The sequence below is a fragment of the Myotis brandtii genome, unplaced genomic scaffold (genome assembly GCF_000412655.1).
Source record: "Myotis brandtii unplaced genomic scaffold, ASM41265v1 scaffold274, whole genome shotgun sequence".
NCBI lineage: Eukaryota > Metazoa > Chordata > Mammalia > Chiroptera > Vespertilionidae > Myotis > Myotis brandtii.
The window spans coordinates 994,403-1,002,277 of NW_005360425.1; the positions used below are offsets into that span (position 1 = coordinate 994,403).

Here is a 7,875-nt window from a genome sequence, read left to right on the forward strand (position 1 = left end):
AGAGGCCAATTACAAGCCATGCAGAGTTACCCAACACAACTCACGTGTTATCTGCCCTCACGTATACAGTCATCATCACATAATGCAAATGTTCCCAAGGGGTTCACATGCGTGTGCATTTTCATCCAATGGACACTGATGCTTGTGCACACAGAAACTGCACAGCTACAGAACCTTATATACATGTCCACATGTTGATACCCATGCAACACATATACATTTTCATTTCGCATCACTTAGGCACTCACATCTCAATATCACACACCAAATCCTCCCCCAACAAGAACTTTATCCATTGTTCCCAGAGCCAATACTAGGCCCAGGTGAGCAATGATGCTCCCTCCCTCTGGGGCTAGCCAGGCAGCCCTGAGAGGGGTAGAAGGCTGTGATGGATGGAATTAATCTACTGAGCTGGGGAAACTAAATAATTAAATCCCTAATCACCCCCAAAGCCAGCCAGGCCAATATAGCTGAGGGAGGGAGGGGGCTCTGAGGCCCAGACCAATATCATGGAAAGGGGGGAGGGGCTTGGAAAAAGAAGCAGACAGAACCCTCCAGCAGGGTTCCTTGGGAGGAGCTCTGACAGGCAGACAGACAGATAGACAGACAGACACACTTGGTTCTCCAGTGCTGCAGGCTCTCCTTTTCCAGGTGGAAATGGAGCAGTTTGGGAGGACAGCCCACGACTATCCACTAATAGAGAGAGGAGGGCTACAGTCCTCCCATCATACCCAGGGCCCAACCTGCCCCTCCACAAAGTCAGTCCTGGAGAGTATGGAGATGCTGGACAGGACACTCAAAGTGCCCAGGACTGCGGCCTTCGAAGGGATCTGCCCGAAGTGGAGCTGAGGGTAGGATCAGTCTGGCCCTGGCCCATGCCTGCTCCATCAGAACAGACCCCTCCGCGCCTGGGCAGGGGGCAGGGAAGGACCCTTCCACATAAGTGCACTTGCTTCCTCAGGACGTGGGTCCAGCACGTGGCTAATGGGCTGAGGGTGGGGTAGAGGCCTGGGCAGGGGGGGCTAAGGCAATCAGCCTGGGAACGGGCTCCAGTCCGATTGGCTGAAAAGTGGGTCGTTTTCCTTTTGAAAAATAGTGAGGAAATGGAGAAGTAGGTCGGGCTCTCGTCCCCTCAGCCCCAGGCACCATCCAGGACTTGCCGGGTGGGAAAGACGGAGAGGTCTGCACATGCTGAAGCCCCATCTCCCCCAGGACCCTGCTGGCCCCAAGCACAGGAGACCAAGGTCATCATACTCAGGACACCCAAGGACATGCACACGCTGAGGCCAGCCCTGGAACACAGGTCCCACCAGGCCCTGGGTGACTGGGGTAAAAGGAGCTAGGTCGGGCCAAGCTGGAGGGATGGGGGATCCAGCACGCAGGACCCCTGAGGAGCCCCCTCCCATCTTCACGTCTGCCTTGATGTCTCCTCTCCTCTCTTCTCCTCCCTTTCCCCATCGTCCGCGTGAACAGAGTCGTTGCCATGACACCGCGGGCAGGTGGGCGGCTCTGGCGGCTGTTTGGTCCCAACCCCCACGCTCAGAGCCCAGGTGGGAGGGGAGCGGCTGCAGCGCCCCCGCCCCTAGTCCGGATGAGAGAGATTGGTAGAAGGCCCCCTACACCTCAGAACCCGCAAAGGGGCTCTAGCACTGGCGTCTTGGGAATGAGGCAAAGCAGACGCAGGCTTAGAGGTCTGGGAAAGGAACTCTCAAAGAGGATCTTGGGTCTTGGCGTCCCCCATCCCCCAGAGGTCAGGGAATGGCAGCGGGAGGGGCTGATCTATAACTCCCCTTCCATTTCTCGTCAACTCTGCTCCCAGCTTTCCCCACGTTCTAAGACTCAGTCCCTTCATGCTAGCAGCTGACTGGTCCTGCCTGGGGTCTAAACTCAGGTCTTCATTCTGAAACACAGGTTCAATTCTCCAAGCTCTCTTGGGAGAGAGGAAAAAGAGCCAAACTTGAGACTCAGAGAGATTCCTTCCCTACCACCAAACTCCTAGGCTGTCCTCTAGAAACTGGGTCCCTTTTCTCTGAGTGTCCCCCATCACATCACAGACTAGGGGGACCACTCACTCCCTACTAAGCCCATACTTGGCCAAGGCACCCACCCCATCAGGAGAGAGGAGCAGGAGTGGGGCAGGGAGAGGAACAGAGGAGCGAAGGAGATGGGGGCTAGACTGAGGTGCTGTCTGAGAATGCTGTCCTGTCTCCCCCTGCGTCTGGCCTCAAGAAGTCTGGGCCTTGACTTTGAGCACTCTTCTCAGGTCTGAATGCCTCTGTCCATGTGTCTCTAAGCCTCTGTGGCTCTAACTTCCTAAAACCTTTCCACTGTTCAGGACCCTGCTCTCTACCCCTGTTGCCTGAGTGGGAAGCCCTGTATCATTAACTGAATAGAGCCAGAGGGACCTGGCATGGCAGCCCTCTGCACCTGGCTGGCAGGAGTAAGCATATGTGGGGTGGTGATGACAAGATCCAAAAGGGAGAACGCAGTCACATCTTGGCCCAGCGCCACCCATTCTCTTCGCTGGCTACCAGTGTGATCTACCTAAAATTGGTGTATTCGGTAAGTATGTACTGAGGGCCTACTCTAAGCCAGGAACTCCTCTGGACACAGTGGATACAGCAATACACAAACAAATGAAGCTCCCATTCTCATGAAATTTATGTTCTAGTGGAAAAAGATGATAACCAAATATTTGAAATAATGGAGGTGGTAAGTGCTAAAATTAAAAAAAAAAAGTGCCATGAGGGATAGAATGACAAGGGGCTATTAAGATAGACTTTGGCCTCTCAAAAAAGTGACTTCTGAGCAAAAGTGGAGTTGGGATCTTGAATCCATCCAATTTATTTTTTGAATAAAGTGAGGGAGCAAGTGACGTGGGTATCTGGGGGAAGAGCATTTCAGGCTGAGGGAAAAGCAAGTGCAATGGCCTCAAGGTGGGACTATGCTCAGCATCTTTGTGGAACCACAAGAAAGCCAGTGTCGGGGTGGTACCTGAGCCCAGGAAGGTCACTGGGGGCATTTTACATACAGCACTTGTCTTTCGGGCCCCGCTAAGCACTTTGTATTTCTCTCTTAGTGAGATGGAAAGGCATTACCTCATCTTACTCTGGCTGCTCTGCAGGAGAATCTGTGGAGGAGGGGCTGGCAAGGGTGGAAGTAGAGAGAACAGTTGGGACATTTCCTGTCACTGAAACTCCTTTTCCTACAGTTGCTCACCTGAAGAACACCTGTTCAACCTTCAAGCCTTGGCTCAAAGACCTCCTCTCTAGATCCTTTACCAAACCCCTTCCTTCCCCACTCCAGAACTGACCAACCCCTCATCGGTCCCCACTGCCCCTAATTAACACATGCCCTCCTACCTTCCTTACTTGGTTCCAGGTATTTTGCCTTCTCTACACTGTACGTTACCTGAGGTCAAGGACCATCCCCAGTGTCCAGCACAGTACGTGGCACATCACAGGCATAAAATAAACATTGGCTGCACTGGGTGAGCCACATGTGATGGAAACAGGACTATTTACAAGCTGTGATTAAGCAGGGTGAGTGAGGTGCACATGTATGCAGTCACAGGTTGCAATCAGGCCAGTGTTAGCATATGCCCACATATTTCTGCATACTTTCTTCAAACAGATACGTGTGCTAGCATACATGCACATGCTAACATATCTTTTGGATTTTTCATGTGTTTACATGTTAGAAAGTGTATTTACTTTGAGATATGCATACTAAGGCACTGACAAGTAACATACATGTACATGTACACACAGATTGCCACATGCCCCATATGTGTGAGGATTATGAACACACTTGGGCCTACCTACTATGCCTGTCCCTTTCATCCACTAAACACAACTGGTTCTGCTTGATTCTTGAAACCTCTGTAGTGATGTGAATATTTAAGCTCCCAAACTCTTTCCCCATATATACCCCTGAGCACCCTAGTATCTGATCAGCCTTGGTCTCAGCTCCTTTCCCAGGTGTCCCCAAGGCTGTATAGGTTTCTCTTCTACAAACTCCCTTCATATGGATGGTGGTGGGGAACAACTGGGTCCCTGTGACAAGAGAATTTGAGAGACTCAGGAACCTGCTTTCTGAAGAAGAGCCACAGGCATCAGAGTAGATCAAGTTCAAGCTTGTGGGAAACAACTTTTGGACAGCCTCAATGTTCAGTGAGAATCAACCTCTCTCTCATTCTTTCTTTCTGTCATATTAATTCACATGCATGACTCAACTTATGTACATATATTTATATGTGCATAAATGTGTTCTCACATGTATGTTCACATGCATACTTATACTCACATATATGCATCACTGGATGAGCACCACACACATAGGTTTAATTAAGTAATTGCCTCCACAATCACATATGTGCATGGATGCATACATAAGCCATACATACATATAAACATGTATATATGTCCACTTCTACACAAACTTCTACATAAATATGTTGGTACACATTCATATAGCATCCTCACACATATGTATGTGCATATACACAGTGGCATACCCACTCACAGGCAGAAATACATATGCACATGCACTGAAAGAGCAGAGATATCCAGCCCCTCTCTGACTTCTGTCCTGTGCACAAAGCCAGGAGTCCCTATTCTCTCCAAGTGACACCGCAAGTTTGCATTTGCTCTCTATTCTTGCCAGTCTCCCACTTCTCCATTTGGAAAGTCATTTCTATTATCAATAGAATGTGCCCAAGAGGCAGTCCCCACCCCCTATATACACAACTGTTTTATTCTAAAAGGGAAAATGAAGAGAAAATATCAAGGCCAGAGTTCTTCCTGCCAGTACCTCTGGGTATGTTCTACTGCTCCCAGACTCCAAAACAGTTACTGGAACTGGGCACAAGGAAGAAGCAGTAAGAAAATTACCCCTGGGCCCTAAAACCTCCTGGGATGCCTCCTTCTTCCCTAGAGGGCAGCTTCGTGATTTTCAGTGAACCCCTCCCAGCCCAGCCCAAGGGCCTTGCCAAGGAGAGGGTAGGAAAGAGAAGCTTAAACATGTAAAGGGGGTGACCTGGGCTCAAGATAACAAAAGAAGTAAGTATTTAAAAAGAAAAAAAAAACAGGAGCTGGGTAGGGAGAGGGGAGGCAAGCAGAAGACATCTCCCAGCAGGAAATCTGCTGCTGGAATACTGGATTATGAATAGCAGGACTCTCCAAGAGGCCAGGGAGAAGGGGGTGGACATCCAGCATTCCACGTGGGGGTGGAGGGGTGACTGCTTCAGGCAGTAGCAGCCGCTCCAAAGTAAAGTCTTATCAAAGCTGTTATGTAACCAAGGGAGCTGAGTGAAGCACAAACACCTCCCCTCCCCAAACAGGCACCCACACCCACGCCCACCACCTCCCAGCACCCACAGCATAGGAAAGCTCCGCTCCTCCCAAGTAGCTACAGAATGGAAGGAATCAACTTGATGAGTTACATCAAAAACACGATGGGTGAAGGGTTCCTTATTACCTAGAAGTCACATCTGGGAAGGCCTGAATTGGTTCAGTTTATGGTCCCCAGATACCTCTTTTCTTGAACTTCCTGCCACACCTAATTGTGCCCAGCGTCATCTGGAAACCCTCTCATTCCTCTCCCCTCAAGAAGGATCCCATTTGAATATTTGATTGTGCTCATGAGGATGGGAGGCAGCGCTGCCATCAACCCTTCCTGCCTGTTGTTCCCCCACAGTCTCATCTGCATGTCCTGACATTTGGCTCTCATCCCCCTGGGAAGACAAGGGAAGGGGCCTGGAGAAATGTCCCTGCTCTATTCCCTTCAGAGTTACAAAGACAGAGTGTAAAAACCCAGAAAATTGAGATAACCCTGACCTTAGGTTGGTGGGGAAAAGATTTACAAGGGAACTTAGGATTGAAACCAAGACCTTGTCCCCAAATTTGATTTTTTTCCTTCTCTGCCAGCTCTCCCTCTTTTTCATTGCCCCATCTCCAGTAGCCTCCTCCTTCTCTGCTCCATGGCACTGAACTACCCCACCCACTCCTTGAATCCTTTGCTTAGAAATCTTCCTCCCCAATAAAAGCCTCCCCAAATGCTGCTCTGAGCTGTGGTTGGGGTGGGCAGAGCATAAGGCAGGCTTGCAGGATATTTTACTGTACCTTTCCCAAATTCAAAAGTATGGTGGGCAGGGGGATGTCACATAGTCAATCAAATTATCCTAAACTTTCGACCTCTAACCACCCCAGGCCTAACCAGCAAAACCTAAGCTCTCCTAATCCAAAACTGCCTTGAGCCTGAATTTCTGGGACCCAGTAGGAGAAAGGCTGGTGCCAGTACCCCCAAGATTATTGGATAAAACCATCTATGCGAAGACTGCTCACAGCCACAACATCATCCTCCATCCCTACCCCCACAGTAACAGTAGGGTAATTTTGGAAAGGGGAAGGGGAACTGAAACAGGGGAAGAGAAGTCCCTTTCCCAAATACCACTAATAACTGTGAGGCCTAAAGGCAGAGGGAGGACCCCCAAATCTATGTTTCCATCCAGGAATTCTGTCCTTGAAAAGTGGGTCATCTGGGAGAATTTTTCTAGTGAGCCCTCAGTACTGCCCAACCGCCTTTTCATCATCGGGCTCCAACACAGGCCTATTCAGAACCCAGGACAGATCCGAATGAGCAAACCCCCTCCGAGTCCCTTTCAGCACTCGGGACAGCTCCCAAGGATTGCAGGACGCCCTGCCAGAAACCCAGCCTGCCAGAAAGGAACAGGCTTACCCTAACACACACCTCTTTAGAACAGAAGCCCCTCTCCCCCAACCCCTCCCATACTCGCTCCCATCCACCGGAGGCATCTGGTAGCCCTCCCTTCAGTCTCTGTCCAAAGAGAGAAAAGAAACCCAGACAGGAGGCTTCCCTGAGGGAGCCTAGAGACAGGACCCCACCCACCTCCTTTCAGCCCTGAGCCTCTTAACGCCACTCACAGCTGGTTCTAAACACCACTTTCCTTCCTAACCACCACCCCCCAAAATAAAAGACATACTCACGTGGGGGCTCCCAGCCCTGCAGGCAGATGTAGTGAGGGAGACAGAGAGAGGTAGCTCCCCACACCCAGTTCTAAGCCCCCTTCCTGAAGGAGCCAGCTCCCATCTGGACTGGGGGGAGGAGAGACATGTGGAAGCACTGAGTGATGGGGAGAGGAGAAGGGAGAGGGAAGGAGGCAGGAGCGGGGGACTGCAGGGTGGGGGTGTTGGGATGGGGGTGAGGGAATCCTTTTTAATTTCATTCTCTCCCCATGTCTACATCAGCTCTGCAGGCTCAGCTCTTTAATATTTACACACAGGACGAGGAGAGGATGAGAAAGAATAGAGAGTGAGGGGGCAGAGGAGACATGAGTTCAAAGGGCATAGAGGCAGGGGCCTTTGGGAGCTGGGAGCTTAGGGCCCGCACACCATCCCCAGCCCACTCCCATTCTGAGCTCTTGGCTGGAAAGAAGGAAGAAGAAACCCTGGGACTGTTCTGTCCTTTTGTTAACAAGACACTTTGAAGCTGCATCAGAAAAAGATCAGATCCCAACCCACATACCTGGACACCCCCACAAACCCAGATTTCTTGGGTGCTTTATGTGCAGATGGTAGAGGCAGTATTCATACACAAGCATGTTCTGACGCTTGGGAACATGTGTGCATGTGGGCTGCTGTGTAAAAGCACATGAACATGTCATCTTGCATGTACAGGTTTATTCAAGTATGTTCTGAGTGTACTGACATGTAACAGCCTATTACATATGCAAATTATGTAATCATATGCATAAACCAGCCCCCAAGTGACCTTCCCGTTTCTTCAGCTACAACCCCAATACAAGGCCACCCACCTCCCCAGACACCCTTTTTCACAGACCTTTCCCTCACAGCC

At 50.3% G+C, this 7,875-nt stretch overlaps 1 protein-coding gene across 1 annotated transcript in view; it reads right to left on the reverse strand.

Annotated features, from left to right (window-relative positions):
* Positions 1 to 7,128, reverse strand: part of DLGAP3 (discs, large (Drosophila) homolog-associated protein 3) — a 52,376-nt gene extending 45,248 nt beyond the window's left edge. Inside the window, exon 1 of the mRNA XM_014541489.1 lies at positions 7,008 to 7,128. The gene's annotated coding sequence lies outside the window, so the exon portion shown is untranslated. The remainder of the gene's footprint in view (positions 1 to 7,007) is intronic.
* Positions 7,129 to 7,875: the final 747 nt, after the last annotated feature.